This window comes from Poecilia formosa, unplaced genomic scaffold (genome assembly GCF_000485575.1).
Source record: "Poecilia formosa unplaced genomic scaffold, Poecilia_formosa-5.1.2 Scaffold9, whole genome shotgun sequence".
NCBI classification, from domain to species: Eukaryota; Metazoa; Chordata; class Actinopteri; order Cyprinodontiformes; family Poeciliidae; genus Poecilia; species Poecilia formosa.
This window is the reverse complement of record NW_006799948.1, coordinates 3,459,209-3,483,354: the sequence shown is the minus strand read 5'-3', so window position 1 is coordinate 3,483,354 and position 24,146 is coordinate 3,459,209. Positions and strand designations below refer to the sequence as shown.

The window sequence follows — 24,146 nt, the reverse complement described above, 5'->3', positions numbered from 1 at the left end:
GCACATTATCTAGTTGAGAAGACCCCAAAGTGGTTTTTTGTGTGTCTTGGTTTCCTTGACGCTAATGCTCTCCAAAGTTTATCTGAGGAGTTCACAAAACATCTTCATTTACCAGCAAGTGGTAAATCACTAAATAGGCAACTACTTTTAAGACCAGCACTTTTCATTGATCTATGGGACTGAATCTCAGTAAATGACAGTTGTGGTATGTGACAAATTATGGAAAAGTTCACAGACACTTTGTCGGAGAATTATAAGACAAAGCAACATTCATCTGTAAAAATTAGATGAATGATTTGATGACAAAAATGTCACAGCACATCAGAATGACGGTGAAATTCCGATGCCTGTAGGGGGGGAAAAAAACGGAGTATTCCCAATTTTCTATGACACAAACAATAGAGATGAAAAGATCCCAGGGTAGGCCTCTATTCCTTTATTTTCTATATTGTTGCCCTGCTACCTCCTGAGTGGAATCCATTGAGATGTAGGCAGTGGGATGATGGCTTCTGTGATGTGGGAAGGGCATGTTGCGAGAGCTTGCGGGGGCAGGGCGGGGGGTTTCCCAGACATGGATCACAGCCTGAGGTTCTACTTGTGTCCGGTGAAGAGCGCTCAGCACCCAGGGATAACAACGAAAGCTGTGCATCCCCTGGAAAAAATCAATAATCTTGCTGGAACTCTTCCTGGTTTAGTAACAACATGCCAGAGTCTGTGTCTTTATTTTCCTCACGGTCTCCACATGCCGCCTTGTGTTTATTAAAACTCACGCACATAAAACATTTGAGAGAAATCCCACACAGTAAACATAATCAAAGCAGTCACAATTTCTATGCATCTTGTACTTAAATATGCTCCTATAAATGTCAGCGCTAATCCAGGGACTCAAAGCATTAATGTGAAGATTGCATGGTGTGGATGGAGACAAGTCAGGACAGGAGAAAAGGGGGATTTTGTAAATCTCCCATCAAAGTTGTCTAATTATGTTAATCAAGAATTCTCCAAATGTCAGTGTTGCTGAAGAGGATGAGATTTGGAGAAGAGGGCGCCGTGAACGAAGAACAAACCAATCAGCCGGACGGCGACGATGGCGGTGACAATTAATTAAAGTTATACATACAAAAAGAGCCGGGCTCAAGTTGCGGACTCACATCAAGAGCGAGTGCGCAAATTAAAAAAAAAAAAAAAAATCAATTTGTATCTGGATAAATATTTTTCCTGCTGCAAATCGGCAAAGATTTGGTCCGGGCTTTGTGGGAACGAAGAGTTAAGAAGTGTGCCAACTTTCTGAGAGTGGCAACCCCGTCTGCAAAGTCTCTGATTAAACAAGTTAACTGAAATTGTGTGAAAAAGTAAAGCAGAGATGTTGTCAGTGGTGAAACTGAACAAACTTCCTCCATCAGAATCTAAGTCATAGTCGCTGGAATTAAATATTGGCATGGCAAAAATTGAAATGGCTTGTAAACAGACACATTTCAGAGCTTTAAAGAGTTAATCCTCAACACAGACATGTACCACCTCGTACACTATAAAAAAAAGTTATTACCCCCTAAACACAATAATGGCTTCCACCACCCACTGTGACAACAACCACAATTAGGCACTTGAGATAACTATCAAGAAATTACTACTCTTTGTATTATTGTTTTATTTAAACCACATGTTGTGGGTTTGTTCAAGGTTATGCCACAAGTTCTCAACTGGACTTAATTTCAAACTTTGACAAGGCCATTCCAAAACCTATCCTTTTTTGAGCTATTCGGGAGTGCACTTGTTGACGTGTTTTGGAGCATTATCCTGTTGCATAACCATAATAAGTTTAAGATTAGGACGAAGCTGGAAATAATCATTCGTGATTTTCTGCTCGGGAGCCGCATTCATAGACCAATTATGGCAAGCTATTAAGCCCCAGATCATTATACTACCACCACCATGTTTGGCTTGTAGTACGATGTGAAATGCTACGTACATTTGATGTCTGACGCACAACTTTCAGAAAGTCTCACTCGTGCTGTGTCAGTCCATGAAATATTTCCAATCACTTTCTGATGATCTGATTTTCTTTCAATCGTGGCATGACATGTTGCTCTTTTAGAAATTGTAGCCTACTTCTAGTTATCAGATAGGCGCTAATGAAGAAAATCACTTATTGATTCTATTAGTCTGGAAGCAATCAGGCCTGCGTCTGGTTGCTGTAATCTGTGGATAATTACAGCTAATTAATCGATTAATAAAGATGTTAATTAGAGCTAATAATATATACAACACCTTTGTATACCTTGATTTGTCTCTGGAAAAGTGCTATTGTTTTAGCTAGATGCATTGACGGAGGAAGTTACTGTGATATTGGAAATGTAACATAATGCCTTTAACAACATATTAAAAATGTTTGCATTAGTGTTTGATTACTAGCTACTCACAAATATGCTAGTTTTTTTGGTCCCACATTTATCCAAAAGTGATGTGCATAAATGTACAAAACATAGCATTTAAGGTAGTATTAATTAGCTATTTAAATAAAAACAAAACAAAAAAAATCCAATAAAGTATTCAATTAGTGTGAAATAATACCTCGTGTTATTTTAGTAGAACATTTTTACTGCCTCCATAAAGCTCCACGATGTGTGTAAGCGGCAGACGCTAAAAACAATCAAGCTGTTTATTGTGTTTGCAATAATTAGATCTTTTAACAGCGGGACGCGTTTTCCCTCTAACTCCCTAATTTGATACGGTATCATCTCACCGCCGTGCCACAGGTTAGCCACATAGGGAGGAAACATTAATCTAATCTAACACTTGATTCGAAACTCCAGGGGATCCTCGGCTAAGTGTAGCACTCTCTGCTCATTACTGTTGTTGTTTGTTCCGTGATGAAATGGGATACGCTTGATGAATTAGTAGCTTCGCTGAGGAAAATTTAAATGATGTGCAGAAGTGGCTGTGTTGCCGTATTCGTTGGGTTAATCAGATAGAAATGCTTATTAAAAGACTGGAAATTAGAGTGGGAGGGGGGGGTTCCCCCTTTTCATTTTCAGTTCTCCGTTTATAGAGTATTTGTGGTTCAGCTGGTGATATGTCAACCTGCCTTTAGACACACCTGTCAGTTAATAATACCCAAAACACCAACAGAACTCAGTGATTTGGGCCTGAGATGCAACATAACATTAGAGCCCATTTGCATGTCATTAAGAAAAGGCAAGCCACCTCTCCCCCCCCACCTGTGGGTTTAACCCCTTATAAATATATTTAAATATATAAATATCATGAATGCATTAATTTACATCGACTACTTAAAGCAAGAGCACACCATCAGGATGCTTTTCTCTGCAGAGGCTTCAAGCAAACCGGGAAGCGTGCTCGCTTGCACAAGGCCACACTTTTCACCCGACCTGTCCCTGACCTTCTCGTAAACACAGGGAACCCTGCCCTCCGTTAAAAAAAAAAGTCACCCAAAACACTGGGCATGCACGTTCCAAACCCAAAACCCCTTTTCCCCTGCTTCTCAATTTTTGACTCCATAACTTAAAGCGTCTTTCTTTATTTTTCCCTACTTCTTCCGTCCCCCCCCCCCTCAATCCCCCTGTTTTCATGGATCAACGGAGAGAGCAATTACATCAGCGTCGGTCTGGCGGCCTGGAGATGAAGAGCCGCGTGGCTGTGGGCAAACACCTGGCCGTGGTTAGAGGAGCAGAGGAGGAGAAGCGGTGCAGACAGATGTGCTGCAGGTTCTTTTGGGAGGCATGGAAGCGAGGCGTGCGAGTGGTGTGTACGGTTGGGGAGGGGGAAAGGGTGAGGGGGGAGGAGGGCAGGTTAAGCTGTGAAGGAGAGTAGTGAAGCACAAACGTGAGAACCCGCAAGATGTGTGTGAGCGGGTGAGTCTATTTGTAAATCATGTGTGAGCGTGGTTGTGCCAAGCCAGTGGAGCCCTAAAACAACCCTCCTTCCCCATCACCCACCACCCCTCCAACACCCCCTATCACAAGTGGTTAACATTACAATCCTTCACAGCAGTCAAAACTCGGCACCGGCAAAAGTTTCAGGCTTTCCACCAGGCGTTGCATCCGCTTTTGTGCTTATTGACAGAGCCGGGGCCATTTCCATTACAAAAGGGAATATTCACAAAACATGTCATCTGTGATATGGCTTCAAAATGCTTTAGATGTGCCCTGAAATTCTGCTCTACAAAAATAAAGCGGGACAATGGAACTGACTGTCGTTTTTTTTTTTTTAACCCATCTGTTGCTGGGGGATATTTAGCTTTATGGAAAAAAGGAGGGAGACGTTGTTCTAGGAGAAATTGACCAGGGTTAGGCGAGAATCACAATTCTGAACTTTGATTTAAGTCTAACTTCTTACAGATCTGGCTTAGGTGAAAATGTGGGTGCCATCTGGTCGAATGTGCCAAACAGCACAGCTTTACTTTAAATGTCACTTACAGTGCATATAAAAAGGACTCACCTTGCTTTTTACAAATTGAACAGGATCAACTTAATTTGGATTTTTTTTTTTTACACAAATAAAACTTTAATGTCAAAGTGAAAACTGATTTCTACAAAACAATGATAAATAAAAATAAAAATACTTAACATAAAATAAGTGTTTGCATAAATACTCACCCCTTTCAGCTCAATATTTAGTACAGCATACATGGATAGGTCTCAGTCAGGTTTACACATCTGAACACTGTTACTCTGTTTTTCTTTGCTAAGCTGTTCCTTTACAACTTTTGGTACAAATTTGCTCACAATCTCGGCTTTGACTGGGCCGCTCCAGAACATCCACCATGTTTGCATAACTTCAGCGGGAAGTTTCATGTTGTCGTCTTTCTGGAAAACAAACGTTCTCCGGAACGGTAGTTCTGTTGCAGATGTGAACAAATTGTCCTGCAGGTTTTCCCCGTATTTTGCCGAATTCATTTTATCTTTTACCTCTTTACAAGTTTCCCGCAGCATTAAGCCGGTGAGGTGCACATTGCTGAGATGAGTTTTCTTTAACAGTGACGTCTTCATATCCTCACTTCCATAAGGCTTTGACTGGTGAAGAACCCGGGTAACAGTTGTATGCAGAGGCTCTCACCAGTCCGCCTGCAAGGACACTCCATTTGTGATCTGGACAGAGTTACACATGTTCCATATTCCTTCCATTTCTTGATGGATGGATGTAGCTGAACTCCAGGAGGTGATCAGTGCCTTAGATTTTATTTTATTTTTTTGGTATCCATCCCCTGATTTATACTTTTCAATAACTTTTTTCTCTGATTCGCTCAGTGTTCCTTTGTTTTCATGCTTGATTAACTAGTTAATGGATCTTCCAGACACAGGTGTCTTTTTACGGCTTCTGGATGCATGCCCGTCGCAGAACGCGGAAAATCCCACTTTTGCAGACAGGGAAAATGCGCCAGCGCGAATATCGACTGATTTGATAGCAGTCGTCTTCACGCTAGAACCTCTTTTGCCAACTAGTGGACGTGTGAAGAACAGCAAGAACAAAATCATGAGCAATGTTCTCCAACATGAATCTATAGATTTCTTAATACAGTAATGAATAGCTACAACTTCAATGCGTCTTGAAATACTGTGTGTGGAATATAAGTGTGGCCCGAGGCACGAACGCTGATGTCAGCTTGTTGCAGTGTTCACACTGAAACCCGACATCTAATTCGACTCCAAACATGTTGTTTATCTCCCGCGCCTCCGAAAGCAAGCAACGATTGCACTTGTTGCAGATGAGTGTGAAGCCGCTGCACGTCTCCCGGCCAATTAACAGCGAGATCATCCCGAAACAGATTTTCAACTGATAAATCTTTAATGATATCAGGGATTTTACACAAATACATGCTCGACGGCGCTAATTTAAAGCAAATAAGAGGGCTTGATTAAAAATTCCCCAGGCGGGCTGGAGAGGGAAGATAAATGTTTGAATAATTTATTGGGTTTAATTGACACAGCGGCAACGCTGTAAACAGAAATATTTAGACGTTCAAAATGGGTTTTGGGATGAGGACTTTCTTTTTTTTTTTTGTCACAACAGGAAAAGTGGTTGTCGAGGAAGCAAATCAACCCATAATAGCACTTGGTGTTTACATTTTATTTCCACACCCAGCCTTCTGTATGAGCCCCACTGACAGTTTTCTTTTTTATCATAAAAAAGAATAAACAAGGACGCAGAGCTGGTGGTTTATGATAGGCAGTGAAAGTGATCAGCAAACACAATGATACACAAGCCTGTGAGCTAGCCTGAGGCTGTAGCACTTTGCTTTGACCCCCCGAATGTGACACTAAGCAAGGATGTAGATACAGCCGAAAATGGAGAGAGGAAGACGGAAAGAAGAAGGGAGGGTTGGGGGAATTTCTTAGGCTGTGTTTATATCGTGTTTGCCTTTGCGGAGCGCTCATAAATACAGGCTCGCATGGAGATAAACAGAAAGAGAAGGGCGTGGGATGGGAAAAACGGGGAAACCGCCTTGCCGTATTGCGTTTCTTGCATTCCACAGGGGACCCGGCAGGGGTTACACGGCCAGCAGGTGCGGGGCCACCACTTGTTCCGATAAGAAATCCGATCTGCATGTGCCCGTCCGCTTCCCTGTCCCGGTAAACATCCCGCTTATCTGCAAACAAACAGAGTTTACTAGTGACTATGAATGAATACATCACATTTCGATAGAAATACCGTGTAGGGGCCTCCCTCGCGCTCAGAAAAGCGTGTCCGCCATGATACAGTGTACACCTGAATACATGAATAGACAACAAGGAGGCCTTGGCTGTTTGTAGGGGGTAACGCCAACTGAATTTTTAAAGGTGTTGGTTTTGATTTGACATGGCCGACAGCACAGAAGGGGGGGAAGAGGGGGTACAAGATGGCCGAAGGAGGAAAATCATCTGTCCTGGGAAGGAAAATAAATATTAGTGGGAAAAGCTGGGGAGGACAGAGACAAAGGATAATCAGCTGGTAAGAGATGTAATCAGCAGACTGGCTATCATGGGGATGGACAGTATGGACAGTGTGGACAGTATGGACTGTGTGGGGTGGGGATTGGAGATATAGCAACCAACAGATTAACGATCCAAAGATGACAAATTTACTTTCTATACAGGACATCATTATTGGGGTACCTGAAACCAGTCTCGTCTCAGTCTCAAAACATGCTGAACTCAGAGTTCCGTCAAATACAAATGTACACCATATTTTTCAGATTTGTACTTTTTAATTGAAAAAGAAAAAGAAAAAAGAAGAAAAAACACACAAACAATATAACCAAAGACACTAGATTCAGATGCAAAGATATGTTGAAGCATTAGATGTCAGTATTACATCAGGTCACCCAGGTTGCCTGGTTGTAATACAGGTAATTGGCACCGTTGTTTCTTCTTAAACCCTGAATTTATTCCAAACAATGACAATAAAAGCCATCACAATGCGTCTCTGTTCCTTCACTTTAACCGCAACGCAAAAAAAAAAAAAAAAAAAAAAGAAAGGGCCTAGGAGCAAAGCTGACATTATAACACACGCATTTATGTTGCCTGACAATGCATCGCCTCCACATCAAAGGAAGCCTCACCTCTCGCAGAGGAAGCAAAGACGAAATAAGCGGAGGGCCCTTGCTTTATTAACTCCCAATCAATAAACATGCAGTCGGTGGCGAGGTAATCAGGAAACACTGGCAAATGGCCTGACAATGTATCAAAGCCGACGCTGCGAGGCAACAGCGCAAACTCTAACAAGCATTTTATTACCGGTAGCTGTTACTGACATTAGTCAAAAAAAAAAAAAGAAAAGGAAAAACCAAGAGAGATAAAATAGAATAAGGAATGCGGCTTGGCTGGCTGAGAGGGCCCCTCGGCTGAGAGCGCACACCTCCCGCGTTTGATAGCCACGCGTCTTCTCTTTGATATGATAACAAAAATAAAATTGTTTTAAAACATCAATACACAGTAAGCCGGAAACAGGCCTGCTGTGGCGGATGTCTGGTTTAGGGGACCGGTAATGTTGCTCGCCTACAAGCACGTGAATATTCTGCTGGAGGCTTTTTCGTTTGAAGCCCAGGATGTTATTGTGGGATGACAATGCAGTTTACATTTGAAGCTAAAAACGGTTTCCTCTTAATGTTGAGGTTTTCCACAAAGAACAGGTTAGGACATATTCAGGTTTTTTTTTGTTGTTGTTGTTTTTTTTCTTTTGAAAGTTTTCTTATAGTTGTCGCAACAGCACAAAATCAAATAAAATTGGTCCCAATAGGGGCAGGAAAGTGTAATAAATAATAACATCTAGCAGCAACAGGTCAGTCAGATGTGTCTTATTTTTACTAAGAGTCCACCAGTCCAAATATATAGATCATGAACACAATAAATGGGAAAAAAAAAAAAAACTGATGTAAAGCTTTCAATTCAAATTAAAACATGAAAGAGGTTTGATGATTATGTTGTGATCTTCCCGTTGAAGGCTCTTACTGGAATTAGACCAGAGGATTCTTAGCAACCCTGAACAGGAGGACCTAGATTACATACTTTAGATCAACATTAGATTATTTTTCTTCTTTTGCTCTTTTTCTTCTTCTTCTTTCCTTTGGTTTGTTATTGTGTTTCTATTTCCCTTTAATTTACGTAAAGCACTTTGTGTTGCATTTTAACAAGGCAATTGCCCTGTTGCTGAAAATGTTGCTGAAAATGTGCTAAATAAATAAAATTACCTTACCTACTTAGGGTGAGATAATCTGTCATCTACCTCTGCCACAGGCTTTGAGTGATTATGTCTGACATAGTGATTGTGTATCTGACCTGTTTCCTGCCTCCTGACCATCACAAATGTTGGCCTCGTCACCTGATTATTCACTTTTCCACAGTGAAACCTGGTCATCGCAGTGCTGAGTGCACTTTGCTCCCGGAGTTCCCGCTCTCCAATGTTTGGTCACTACAGGTTTCCACATTACAGAGTTACTCTCGTTGAACAGTTTTGCTAGTGAAACAATCCACTGTAAATCGACTCGATCCTCTCCCTCAATCTTTATGCTTCAAGTACTCCAGTCAATACAGTTCTTAGTCTTCTGCCAGGTAAGCCTTACTTTCTGTTTGAATGTTACTTCCTGGTTGTGTTACCCATTGTTACCCGCCACTTCTTCTTCTTCTTTTTGGATTTTGTGCCTGGTAGCATTCAATGTTTAGACGTATTATCGCTGTCTATTTGTGCTGGAGTGTCAGCCAGAGTATCTTACCGACTTAAATTATATCTTACCATCAATAATCATTCTCTGCCCTTTGCAGAATCTGACCTGAAAGTTGTCCCCCGAGAAGCAGTTCCTGTTCACACCTTTACAAAAGCATCAATAAAAGCTCCTTTACATTTGGTGTGTGGGATATTTTCTTGTAAGGCTTCACACTCGTCGAGCATAAGAGTGTTGTCGCTGGTCACATGCATCTTTTTTTTGTCGCCACAGTGAATCCATCTTCTGGTTGCTAGTTCCAACTGGATAATGGACTATGCAGCTGAAAACATCTCTTTCTGCATGCCTTCTTTGCAACGAGTGGTTATTTGAACTGCTCTGACCTTTCTGGCAACTTGCTCATTCGCCTTTGGCCTCTAACATCCAAAATAAATTTATGACCACACGGCTTATTGAAAATGTCCTTCCTGAGATGTTCATACCATCTCATCTGGCACCAACTATCACATTCAAAGTCACTTAAATCCCTTTCAGATCAAAAAATTTACTTAGTTTCTGCTATGACGACTGGCTAATTTTCTATTTGTGTCAACAAGCAATTGAAAATGCCTAATAAAGTGGCTGGTGAGTGCCAAAGGCGAATTCAAAAGTGCGAGAAAATTGACTCAGTCGCAGAACATCTCAGGCATTTGGCACATTATTACCATTTTAGCATGTTTTTAATCTTGCTTTCAACAGCAAAAAGCTTTATTTAGGGCTGGTAGCTTCACCCCGAGGATCGCATCCAGGTGTTGCGCCCAGAACGCCGTTCACCCTGTCCCCCCCCCCCCCCACCACCACCCTCCTCCTCCTCCTCCCGCCAGCTAATTTGTTTGTTTCGTTCTGGGGCACAGCCGATATTAAAAGGAGATCCTGAGCGCCAGGGACGGAGGGAAGAAGGGAGCTGGGGAAGCGGGGAGAAAGGGAGGGAGGTGAGGAAGAGGGATGAGTTTACAAGCCCCAGGTACGGTGAATGGGTTAGCGAGAAGATGCAGAAAAGAAGGCAACGAGATAGTGAGGAAAAAAAAAAAAAAAAATCTCATCCAAATAATTTTTAGCCCGTGGGCGCTGAAATGCAAATCACAGATCAAAGAGGTGTGCAATGGAAGCTAGCATGATTGGGAGAGAATATCATCAAGCTGGGGTTATATATGTATGTTCAGGATGTGAGAGAGACATGCTGGACTCAGGTAATGGAGCTGACCTGCACTTAAGCACTGCCCCCCCGCACCCCACTCATTCTCCGTCCCCCTCACTGCCACTATCATTTCCCCGCTTTCCTTCTTCTCCCAGGGTTAGAACACGCATCGTACACTGGAAAGTAATTTACTTTCTGCTTACAGTACCCTTCTTCCCCCTCGCTGTTTCCTCCAGACTCTGTTTGTAAAGGCCTTCTTTTCATCAGCGAGCGAACGCGCAGTTTACACAAACCGCCTCTCGAAGCGCCGCCAAATTCCCCTCCTGCGTGTTGACACTAACCTCACGTGTGAAAAATATAATGGCCTGTTTGCATGTTGCACTGCACGGAGGGAAACATCCTTCCCCCCCACCGCCTGAGCGCCTCTGGTAAACAGATTCAGTCAGGAAGAAAAGTGAGCATGAGCCGCAGCAGTCAAATGCTGAATTAGGGCTTTAAAAAAGAAAAGAAAAGAAAAGAAAAGAAAAGAAAAATCTACTTTAAATGTTTTGAATACCTGCAGAGTTTTTGGTTTTAGAAACATTAATCTACATTACATTTGAAGTACTTTGTAGCTTCTTGGCACAAACGTCAGTGTATTTTAACGTAATTGTTTTGTTTTATTTTTCCTTTGAAAATTATGCCCGGCTTTTAAAATTTAGCGCCTCCAAGTCAAAACCTGAACCTTAGCCTCAGGTTTTTTTTTGTTGGTTTTTTTTTAGCTTTAACAGTTTTTAGTCTAAGATTGTGCTGTATTTATTTAGGCGACCCGTTTTAAATAAGCTTTAGCATAGCACTATGTTCTACTTCTGCGTGTTTTCTAAAACAACTACCTTCTTCTTGCAACACCGATTTGTCCACTGAATCCACCACAGAATCTCAAATCTGAGCAGTGAATCTCTTGCAGCTCCTCCAGAGTCACCATGGAACTTTTGACTGCTTCTCTTTATTAATGCACTACTTCTCTTGGGTAGATGGAAACATCTTTTTATTTTTTTTATCATAACTCTTTCCAAGGGTGCCACAGCAGGTAGATCCTCCCACAGCACTGAAACATGGAGTGTCAGTTATTCAAACGTTCCTAAAATGTTCTGAAGTCTAGACGTGTGAATTATGAAACACTCGCATCCCATTATGTGCCGCTGCCGTCTTTCATAAAATCACTGTGAGATACAGAGAATTTCATGGTTGCAAAGTGACCAAACGTGAACGAGTTCAAGGGCTACCAAAGCCTTTCGCAAGGCGGTGATATTTCTGCACACATGCATGTGAGAAAATATCCAGAGGGCGGCCGGAGCTATAGTTAGACACCAGCAGGAAGGACATGACTGGGAGAGGGGAGGACTGTTCCAGGAGTCTCCACATTAATACCTAATTAATGTCTGTCTCCCTATTAATGTCTAATTAACAATTTATGTCCATCTCATCCACCTGAAGCTGTCATAAGTTTTCTTGTCTTCAGAAATTCAACGTGACAATGTTTTCTCCAGGCAAACCTTTCATTGTCTGCCTCCGACTGTGGCCCGGCAAAAGACGGGATGGGAACGTTTACGTCAAATCCGCCGTTGGACGATGCACGTTTTCACGTTCGCGCGGGGTCTTCTTGGGTCGTCGCGACACAAACGCGCACGAGGGGCGGTTTTGTACTTTTTAACCGAATTCTTTACATATCCGGATGACAATAATAATAATAAAAAAATAAAAAAAACCGTGAGTACTTTTTCTGGAAGAATAAAACTCCACGGCGGTTAACGACCCCGAGCTAATCAAACTTCGGAGACAGAGCGGGTATTCGGTCGAGGTTGTCCGGGTGACGTCCGCATCAGCACTAAAAGCTTCCACAGATGTGGATTAGGGGTTCGCAGAAGTTTGACTCCTGACTGGGATTCAAAACACAGCTGTTATTTTATGTCTGGTCAGCACAACCTGTGCAGGGCTGCCATCTTTAAAGGTCCTGCCTGTTCTGTGGAACAGTCATTTTCTCTCATGGTATTTGCTTTTGAATGATAATCTTTTTTTCTTTTTTTTCTACCGTACGCAGTCATCCTTCTGTCTTTTCCTCTCCTTGCAATTGCCAACTGTCCACATTTTATTTTATTTTATTTTATTTTTTTTTGCACCAGGTGTCACCTGCGATGTAATCTGATTACTTCACCTCCGAATTAGCATGTATATTTAATGCATCCCCCCCTTCCTCTCCTCTCCTCTCTGTCTTTTATTCTTTTTTTAAATCTTGATGAGTGATGCAGGAAAAGAACGGGGGGTAGGGGTGGGGTCGATCTGCTTGCATGTCTAGCGGATATGCCAGGGCCATGCTAATAAATGACAGCTGATTTATGCGTCTGTATTCTTTTATTTATAAAAAAAAAAAAAAAATAGCAAGCGGGCTGATTTCTGATATTAATAATACAAGTGGGTCCTTTTTGATTAGGCTTCGGCAGAGAGCTGTGCATATTCAGCATTACAATTAAAGCCTCTGATGTGAAATAGGAATGACACGCTAATGAAGCGAGCTAGCGAGCCTGAACCGCAACTGTCCAACAGCATTACGGCCCATCTCCGATGAAGAGTAATTATACAAGGAACACCGAAACGTCATTAAAAATCTTCAGTAAGTGATTTAACCCACCATTCATCATTAATGCTGGTTTTTTTTTTTTTTTTTTTTTTTTAACTCCAAGCCACAAACAACTTTTAAATCCGACACCTTAAACAGCGAAATGTAGACAAAGACATTCAAACGGCATTGTCCCAATTTAATTTGGGAACCGACGCTGCTTCCAGTGGAGGTAGATAATTGAAATCACTCCATTATAAATTCCATTATGAATTGTTGATTAAGAGCAGATGTGATTACAATGGATTAATGATTAAGTTGTATTTTTTTTTTTTTTTTTTTTTTTTTTACACCCCCAACATAACCTCTCCACCGTTACACACCTCAAAGTGTTTATTTGTCCCAACTAATAAGACAAGGAGGAAAACAGTAATGGAATGCTTTCAAATGCGGGGAAACCTCTGTCAAAAGCAACGCGGGATATTTCTAAGAGGATTTACGTAATCTCCCCTCGAGGGTTGTTATTGTTGTTGTTATGAAGGCATAAAACAAACAAACAATGGGTTGTATCGTGCTACATGTATTTTATTCATTAGAGCTGTTATCAAGCATTAATTTCCATGAGGGGGGATTGCAGAGGGGAAAAGAAACCTGATGGGATGTGAGTGTGTGTGTGCGTGCGTGTGTGTGTATGTGTGGCTGATGATGCCACAGGCAAAAATTCATGAATCTCAGCATTTTCTCACCATTTTGTTGGGTTAATCCCTTGTTTCAGTCTGGGAGAAACACAGACTTCTCTCTGGCAGGCACAACGTTGGTGCCGGGGCGCTGCGTCTGCGTGATGCCACCTTTGAGTTAGGGGGTTTGTCTGATGCAGTGTTGCGGGACTCTTTGCCAAAATGCTCACAATACTTGAAGTCTTTCACATTTTTTTAGTTTTAATCATCCTTATCCATTAACTTTGATCAGCTTTCCTGACTTTGCAACCCCACACCAATATTGGAGTAGGTAACCAAATGGACTCTATTTACTGATTGTGCCACTTTTGGAGTCAACTGGTTGCATTAGATTTGTTTAGGGGTATCAGAGGAATGCTTAATTGTTGCCAATTGAGATGAACTATTTCCCTTTATAGCACACTGATGTTCTACCACCCTGTGTTGTTTTATCACATAAGATCCAACTGAAGCTTGTGCTACGATGTCACAAAATTATGGAAAAGCTCGTCATTATGTTTAACTTTGTAACCAACTCGGAGATAAGCATAACACAAAATGTCCTAGAAAATAAAATAAAAAATGACTTGGTCAAATATATATGTATATATAAAAAAAAAGCAAAGCATTTTGGTTTTGATTTGTCATAATATTATCTAAAGAAAAACAACTGGGTAACTCACTTTTTTTTTTTTAATTTGACATGAGAACTAAACATCTGACTGAATCCAGTGTCACTTCAGGACCAGCTTCTCGCCTGTGAAAGCTGGGTTTGGGGGCGGGGGGGAAGGGGCTCGAGTGTCCCCCTTTTTGCCCACCACCGAACCAAACGTCATGCCTCTGAGCCATGCAATTATTTTTGCACCGGGTCCAATATCAACTTGAGAGCAATGCAAATTAGTTAAGACGTGCTTTTCAGGGCCCGCAATTATAATAATGATGATCTCAATTAGCGTTGCCATTGCCTCGGACTATTTAGCAGGCAATTTTTGCCGCCCGGGGGCCCTGGGTCTTTCCAGGCAGCCGACACGCATCGTCGGGTCAGAAGGGCTTTGGAGGAAAAGAAAGTGACCGAGACGGTCTACTCTCTTAATCAATAAGCTGAAACTAGAGATATTTACCAGCCGGCCCCACAAGGGCACGGCTCATAAATTGATCTAATTGGTCGATGCTGGAGATGAGACAAATGATGCCTGGATACAGACTCTCATTTAGACGAGTAGGTTGTGAGACAGCGGAGCAGTGTGCTGAGATTTAAGCCACATCGATGTGTAAGTTCCTCAAACTTAATTCACATCAGCTCCCTCTAGACTGGTAAAGCGACTTTGAACGCATCGTGCGTTAACAGGAGCTCGGTGTTAGAGGACTCCACCAAAGACTGGGTAGCCCTACCTAAACTGATGAGTAACCTATCACAGGTCTGCTCTACTCTCTAAATCAAAAGCCAATCCTTTAAGTGTAGCTAAACCTAATCGAAACAGCATAAACAAGCCTCCAATAATTGTCTGAATGCCCCCCAAAACAGCTGTTTGTTTCTGCACTTATTAGAGTATACGTCCATGCCTTGCCACTCTGTATTAGAGGAGACTTATTCCTCCCCGCCATTCATGTGGAAAAGGCTTGCACCACCAGCTATCCTTTCTTTTATTCATCGCACTGTAAATAACTCCACTTTATGAAAAGCAACCAGTGTGACTCACGGATACCTCTCTAACCACAACCCATTATTATTTCATGGCCTTTGAAAGAAGGGTCTAATACAAGGCTGCGCTGCCCACTTTAATGTTGGAGCTCCCTCTGATGTTGTGCAGTACACAGCGGCCCTTGTTGCGCTTCGTATGCAATGCCTCACTTGAATTCACAAACACTTCCAAGTGCATAAACAGCACCGAGGACAAGCGCCTTGCGAGTTAACTAATGCTCTGGAACACCATTTGCAGAGGAGATAACAGGAGCTTGCCACAGTTGATGTCTACGACTGTCATCGGGGCGGGGTGGGAGTGAGGGGAGGGCGGACAAGTGTGTCTGCGCGCCTTTATGGAAAGTGCTGTTGTTTTCTGACCTCTCAGGGGACATCATACGGCAAGGCAAAAAGAACATGCATTGGGCGTTATGACTAAATGACCAGCGGATGGGATTCAAAAGGCTCCCGCAATGACCCTCCTGAGCATCCTTTGGAACGTGTAGAAGGCTCTCGGCATACAGACAAGCTAATGGGTAACACACTGGTCATGGTGGATTCAGCTTGAATCTCAATGAGTGTGTCAGTGTGTAACTGCTCCATGACCGGCAAGGTGTGGTAAGTCTGCTGGACTTGATTTAGCCACATAGCCCGTCAGACCAGTCAACATCCATCAACCGTAGGGACGAAGAGTGTTTCTTTTTTTCTCCCTTTAAGGTACCGAGAGGAAACTGCTGTCTTGAAGATGGAAAATGAAACCCGTCTGGTGCAATGTGTAATTCCCATCTGCATGATGGAGAACGTTGATGGTCAAACATTTAAAATATCAGACCAACAAACACAATAATGCAAATTGTGCCTTGACCCTGGGCCTGTACGAGTCTCTCTTTGATGATGGCTGTTCTGAACAATTTTGTCCAAACCTTTCTGTGAATGTTGAGAAACAATTTACACACAGACCAATTGGCCGATTATTGATATCTGTCATTTGTGGGCCACTAATTAAAAAAATAAATAAATAAAATATACATCAACCACATTCCTACCTTTTCACCATTTTGTCCTGAACTCTTGGCTGAGGTTTCTACTGAAAAAACCCCAAACAAAAACAAAACAGAAGACAAAATTTAGGTTTCATTGTTTTTATGGAGGTTTTTCATGTGTTTAAAAGTGTACCTGTCTTCATGGCTGCATTGTCATTATGATTCTCTTCTGACTGTCTTTTGTTCATTACCTGGTCCCTGTTGAGAAAACAAATATCTTAAAAAAAAATTTAAAAATATATATATATAATAAATTACACCCACTGGCAATAATATCACAACCACAAGTTGTGGTAAAATAAAAAGTTTATATTTACCTCTCTTTCAGCTGCACTCTTCTGCACCTTATCTCCTTTGAAGTAAAAACAGGCAGTTAGTCGGGATCTATAGTTCGATGTTCTATAAATTGTTATATGGGAGCTCTTGATATGAAAACATCAAAGTATTTCTCATCGCGGTGACTGTATACCTCGCAAGCACTAGCCTGTTGCTGTTAGCGTAGCTTTGACCTGATGAATTTGTCATAGAAGCTGCTTCAACTACTCTTAAATAATTTACTGGCTGAATTTTTGGTTTCCGGTATGAATGAGAAATGGCAACAAAGTGACAGAGAACATACAAACAACGTGCAAGCACTGCAAGTTGTTCAGATGCCGAAGGTGGCAGGAAGCATCTACGTGCCAACCGATGGCTGGATGTTTAATGGTATTGAGCTACATCCCAGCCACAGCACACATCATCAATAGCAACTGTGAAATGATATCCAGGCACTGTTTTGGAAACAGAACGAGCCAGATTCAACGAGGAATGCCAAAGAGCAAATGAGTTGGGAAAAAGAACAGCATGATGCGAAACTCAAGTTAGAAAAACATGAGTTTGATGCAAAACGACGTTGGAAAGTTGCAGTGAGGCAAAACAAGGATTGAATGCCAGTGAGGACATCCTATCCTCTGAGCTCCTTGTGGAAAATAAAGCCCTCCAACATTAGCTCAGATCTGCTCAAGAAAAAGAGGCACTTTTACAGAGAGAGAAGCAGGAAAGTACAGCCCTATATCAAGATGTCCTTGCTGAGCTTCAAGATGATATTATTAGTCTGTCAGAACAGGTGGCAACGTTGCAGGAAGAGCTGGACATAGAAAGAAACACTCAAACAAAAATTAAAAAGACTTTTTTTAAGATCATGAAAGGTGAAAACACAGATCAGAGTACCGAACTAAAGAAGGCCATGGCACTGCTGAGAAAGACGTCTGCAGAGAAGGAGAGGTATCTACAGGAAGAGCTAAAGAAGATGAAAGAGTCATACCAGGAACTGAACACTTATCAAACTTCTGTTAAAGGCCTGGCTCAGCAAGCAAAATCGTTAGAGAAGAAGTTAAGTGACAAAGAAGAAGCTCATACTGCAGTTTTAAAGATGAACCAGACACTTTATGTGGCTCTTGAAGCTGAGGCTCTTTGTCAACAACTGTCATCCCTGCAAAACGCCACCAGAGAGAAGGAGACATCCAGAAAGAGCTTGAGCAAGTGAAAGACGCGAGTCTGGAAATGGTCCAGAAGTACGAAGTTGATATTTTAGCCCTTAGAGAGGAAATACAAACAATGGAGCAGGAGCACAGGGAGGAGCGTTATCGGCATGTTGAAGTTAAAATACGGAATGGGAAGAGAGCCAAATTCCTCCACGCCAAGAAGAACATGCTGCAGAAGGAACTGGACGAGGTGAAACACAAGCTCTTTTTAGATGAAGTGAAACATAAAGAAGCGCTGCATGCATCGACAGCTGAAATCGAACGCCAACTTGCTCGCAATCATCAGCTTTCTGAGGATCTAAAACAGAAGGATCAGGAGATTGCCGAAGCAGAGGCTCCCCTCCCAGTAAAGAAGCCATTTTTTAAGAAGCTTCGACATGCTCTGGGATTGAAGAAACCTGAAAGTTGGAAGAGAAGGGAGGGTGAAGAAAATGTGTAACACTTGTGTATGCTGGAAGCCAAGACCATGAAGCCTCTAGCCATAATGGATGGATGTATGAAAATTTGTAATTCACCAGCAAGGACCACATCATAAAGATAGAAGTTTAAAGATTTACTGAAGAAGGGATGAAGGAATGAGGGGATGAATGGGATGCAAGGGTGAAGGGAGAAAGGGATGAAAGGATTAAGGATTGAGTTTAGAGATTTAAAAAAGAAGGCATGATGCACAGTGGCGCAGTTGGTAGAGCTGCACCTGGAAAACGTTCCAGCTGTGAAAACGCACCAAATGAGTAACTTGAGAGCGACAACAATTAAGTCTTACCAGTTTGTTTTTTCTTAATCACTGAAGACTCCAGCAAGTTGTGTCCCACAGATCCCGGCTCCAAATCCTTATTTTGCTCTTTATTTCCACCACATATGAGTCCAGTAAAGCAGGATGGATTGCTATCAGACTCCATCGCCTGTATTTTTAGCAGCAGCTCTGCTATCTCCTCTGAGACAGACATGCTCCTGGTACATGTGTGGTATCTCTTTTCAACAAAAACCGTCACAAACTTTGAGGTCTTTAAATGCATCTTCACATTTTGTCTTCACATGTCTTATAAGATATAAAAACTAAATCAAGTGAAATGACAGCAAAAAAAAAAAAAAGATAATTAATTGGGAACAAATGTTCAGATTGAATGTTAAGACAACGTTTGCGGAACATCAGGTCCGAACATTCGACGTTCGACTTTCAGACTACGTTCACGGACGTCGTGGGAACATTTGCTTGCTAGCTGGGACGTCAGTTGACTCTTTAGCTAACAGTCACAATTGCAAGCCGTGGGGGTTTTGTTGTTTTTTTTATGCGTTTAAACGGATGTTCGCACAGTTTTCAAATGTTTACATGCTTGTAACCTGCAAATTCGAACACTTATGTTCACTTTGGTTGAGTACACACTTCGTAGAGGGGCCTAGGGTGCAGTGCGAGTTTTGGGACCGGTGTTCTAACTCATACCGTAACATCGATGTGCGCATGCGCATTACCACAAGGTATGCTAGATTTTACGGGTATGACAGACAGTCAGAGTCTATCATATGGAATGTCTCTTGCTAATCAAGACAAGCTAACTAGTCTCTAAGCAAATACTTAAGCTGCTGCTGAATTAGCTATAAGCTAATGATGTTGGTTGAAAACTTCTCAAGACCTTGTATTAGGGTGTGAGCTGCCGCTTTACACTCTTCTTCTCCTCCCATCTGATCAAAAACGGCAGATTTGAGCTGAAGTGACACCTACTGTTTAAAAAAGAAACTGCATGCCTGAAAGCAAGAGGAATGCGTCCGGTGAGATTTTCCCAAGACATCTCACAGGCAAACTGGCTTCTTAAATAATAATAATTAAAATAAGAAAGTCTTTTGAACAGCTTTTTCAAAAGAATAGATAAACTAGGCATGTTTATGTCTTTTTCAACCCAAAATACTTCCAAACTGTTAGATATCTTCTCTTTTTTTTTAAACAAGGAGAGAGTGTTGGAGGCTTCTTTCAGGAAGGAACTGACTGGCATTGCACAGCAACAGGTGAGGGAGGGGGAACGCCGTGTTACGTATCGCTCCACGGAGCCATGGAAAAGTCAAAACGTCAAGTCTCTGGTGACTAAATGAACTGACTTGAAACCATAGAAATGTAGCCAGCCTGCGCCTACTTCTGCCAAATTCACTGTATAGAAATCCTTCGTAGGTTTGCAACTTCTCACAAATCCATTTCAAAGCAGCATTTCTTCCTACACTGGGACATGCTTGTGCTACATGAAAGCAGTGGGCTTGAATCACACACAGGCTAAACCCATTACAGGTCCAGAGGGGTGAGCAACGCACTACCATGTACCGCTCCCCTAAACAAGGCTCCAGCTGCCAGAAAAGAAGAAGAAAAAAATTGTAACATACACATTAAATTTTTATTATTTTTTTCTTAAATCTCTCTGAAGTAGCAGCCCCTGAAAACTTAAATGTGTAATGGCTGTGCCTTTGCGGGATAAAAGATAAATGTGCAACAGTGGAGAGAGAAATGATTTACTCTCTGATGCTGGAGGTAGTCAGTTGCTTTTTCAAATTCCAAGTTTTGGTCCTTTATTTTATTCAGCAGTGAAATGCCATGAATACAGAAAATAATGTCTGTTACAATTCTCAACCATGACCTTCTAATGTCAGAGAACCTTTAACATATGGACACAGTACACAGGAATGAGAAGTATAAAAAAAAAAGTTGTTGAATCTCGATTAAAGTAAAAGAGAATAAAAACCAAAAAATAAAAAATAAAAAAAATAAAAATCACCAATTACATAAACATATGTTTGCTACAGTCCCAATTTACTGTATACATAGGGGGGATCATATTCTCAATTATTAGAGAAGGATAGCAGTAGAAAGGATACATGACTCAACTGCCAGACATAATGCTTCATAAAGTATGCACAGAGGTACAAGCAATAAATACACACATTAGGTTAAAGCCTTACAGCTACGCAAAGCAGATGCAGAAAAAGCAGGTTTGCTATTCTTAGCGAGCAATGAGAGAGAAACAGTAAAAATTCAGGTAAGTCAGAAAAGAAACACAGAACTCTCGTTTTTTTTTTTTTTTTTTTTTTTTTTTTCGTCCCTCTTAGAAAAAAGTCTGGTAAATTTCATGGGTCCACCGACGTGATTTTTTTTTCTTTTTTCCTTTTTACATAAGTATGCACAGTTATCAAAATACAGACAAAAATCAACCCAGAAAATCCAGACAATCCTAAAATCTAGTGGAGGAGCAGATCGCAGTTCTGGAGGTCTTTCTGGTATTATGTGCAAGCAACTATTTTAGACTTTTTTTTTTTTTTTTTTTTTTTTACTTAATTTGTACAAAACCCATGCAAATCTACAGGTAATATGCATTCTGTGGCTGACAGGTTTTTATCCCTCTGAGGTAATGCACTCCTATGCATTGCAACACGCAGGCCATCGTCCCGATGAGTTTTATTGTATTTCTTTTTGTTTCCAGTCCACCAAATGATTTTTAGACATGCATTTTTAAAAACACGATATTCCCCTTACAGGTTAATCTATACATTATCATTCTACAAATGTTTGCAGACAACCTATCACAATGCGACTCCTCCCTATATCTTGACGCAGGGAATGTAAACGTTGGTTTTGAGCCACATCCTATGAAAGACAAGCAGTGGGGAAAGTGGGAGAGCTCTCGAAACTCGTGCAATCTCTGTTGTGGTTGTTCTGAAGTTGTTGTGCAGAGGTAGAAGCTTTTGGAAAGCCTTTTTTTTGGGGGGTGGGAGTGGAGGGGGGAGTAAGTGGGAGAACCCTTTTTTTGTTGTTTTTTTGTTTCTCTTTAAATGAAAGACGAAGCGCCCTTTTTTATTTGGTGTGAGTAAGATTATTAAGAACGTCATTTCTGTCCCTTCCTCAGGAGTCGGCATTGTCCCGACTCCTGGCCTCTTGACGCGGCGCCGGCTCTCGGGTGCGTGAGGATGTGCCTCCAAGCAGTGTTTTTTGTACAGTGTGTGTTTTAAGCTCTGGCCTGACAACTCAAAAGCGACGGACGCACAGTGCGGTTCAGATTTTGGTTCAGAACGAAGCTTAACGCGTCGCTCTTTTTAAAAAGCCATTATGTACGTGAAAGACGGTAAAGCTGACCACCTGGTCTCTGTATGTCTTTACGCCAGACTAGAACAGGGCATGGGTGTGAGTTTTACTGCGTATCCCGTTCAAGAGGAGGCAGAATTTTGTGTAACTTTGGTTTACTGAAAACAGAAATGACCATTAAAGCGACAACACTTTGGGGTCACTTTTCCCCTTTACCATTTCGTACCGACACGCCGTCATTCGTAACCCTCCTTTGTCCCCTTTTCAATATGTGATTACGGCTCGTCTGAACCGGACGTGGGCCGCCATTTTGATAGGCAAGCTCAGCACTAGGCAAACACAATAACCACGGCTTCCAGACAATCAAAAAGAAGCTTAAACTGCTGTTTGCATAAAAATAAAACAATGAATTCCAAGCCAGACTCGAACTTAACTTCTCCGTTTGTGGTCTGTCACATGTCCTGACTTTTAGGATGTAGTAAAAAGTGGACTTTACTTAACTGCCTTTATGATTGGAACATCTTTTATCGCAAAATTGAAACCACCATTGCAAGATATGTAAAAAAAATTAAATAAATTAAATTAAAAGTGTTCCCCCCTCTCTGTCATGTCTAAAGCAATTCTGCCTACCAAAATCATGGCAACAAAGTTCATGGATGATGAGTTTGTTTTTAGTTGTTAAGTAAATTCCATAAAGTGTGAACATAAAATGGTTCAAAACTGTCAAGTCTCACTTGTAATTTGATTCAGTTGCATTTTATCTGAAATATTCACATTGCATTCTTTTCCCGTTGTTTGTGGTTGTGTCAGCATTTTGCCGGTTGACTCATAAAATACAACCTCCTGCAGGTATACAATGGAGTCAAATAATCTCACTACAACAGACTATGAGTAAATTAAAGAAAATCACTTTTGGTTATCAAAGTGGATACAAATTGGTGTATTGTCGATACAAAACTTCCACCAGCAGATGTTACCATTTTGGCCCTGAAAAAGTCGGGTGCGAAACGACCGAAACTGCAAAAGTACGAAATGGCGAAAGGGGCGAAATGACCAGCACTCAATGCAGGCTTAGAGGAGGAAAACAACAGGAAGTACTTCTTCTTCTATAAGTACAAAGTGTATCGTAAAAAGCTGACCACCTATCCAGATTACACTTGTGTGTGTATAAACCTGCAAAGTTTCAAATCCGTAACCCACATAATGAGCGCTGGATGAAGTTAAAGCAAATCTCACCTAGAAAAGGTCACCTTAGATTTTCCCCTTCCACAATGGCTATCACTGTTTGCTTTCCCGTGCTAACCAAGCCACATTATTTCATATTAACTTGAAATTATGACTTATTTGGCTTCACTAGATAGTTTTCATGTTTGGTTAGTAGTGTTTTCAGTTTTTTTTTCTTTTTTTTTTTGTTTTGACGCAGCTCAGAACAAAAACCGCCACGGTAAAGTAAAGATGTGAACGCCTTCGGACGGTTCCACCTAAAACAAAATGATATCCAACAGGTTTGTATACAAAAAAAAACAAAAAAAAAAAAAAAAACAATAAGTTTCAATGTGTAATGCATAACAAAAGTAATAATAATAAAAAAAAAAATTAACAAAACCTTCACAACATCAAGATGATTTTGCACTTCTATTGAATACACAAACGTTTTATTTTGGTCATGGTCTACGTTTATGGTTATTTCACAGACAGAATGCCTGGCAGAAGATAACCGGAGTAGACATTTTTTTTTTTTTTATGAGTTCCCAAATTACACATGAAGAATCGACACTCGTTTCTGCTCTGACCATCTTTGTATAGGGCTAAATGAAACAATCCCAGAGGTTTTTCCAAGGTAGCTTGTGGACAGAAAAAAAAGCAAAAAAAAAAAAAAAAAAAGGCTTCTCTTTGAACTAGTTTAAAGTCACAGAAGGTGAGACCAAAAAAGAGGAGTTTGGTGGCTTCTGCCTGTAAGCTATTGGCCATTGCTAGAGTTTGGCTTTGGTTTTTAGCTGTTGCCTGTCACTGTTTGCAGGTAGACAAAGCTTTATAACGCCGAGGTAAGAAGAGCAAGAGGAAAGTTACGCAGAAATGCATTTGTTTTGTAAATGGCGTTTTTCTTCTTTTTTTTTTTCCACAAACTGTTATTATTTCTCCAACTTCATTTTTAGATTTTTTTAATCACAAACACATAACAGACTGGAAGCCAAC

General features: G+C 41.2%; 1 long non-coding RNA gene across 1 annotated transcript; it reads right to left on the bottom strand.

Annotated features, from left to right (window-relative positions):
• Positions 1–5,792: 5,792 nt before the first annotated feature.
• On the bottom strand, positions 5,793–19,119 carry LOC103156605 (uncharacterized). Its single transcript, XR_478162.2, has 5 exons — positions 18,657–19,119; positions 16,688–16,722; positions 16,504–16,568; positions 16,374–16,414; positions 5,793–6,607 (listed from the first exon to the last, which is right to left on the bottom strand). It is a non-coding gene; the product is annotated as an uncharacterized LOC103156605 (long non-coding RNA).
• Positions 19,120–24,146: the final 5,027 nt, after the last annotated feature.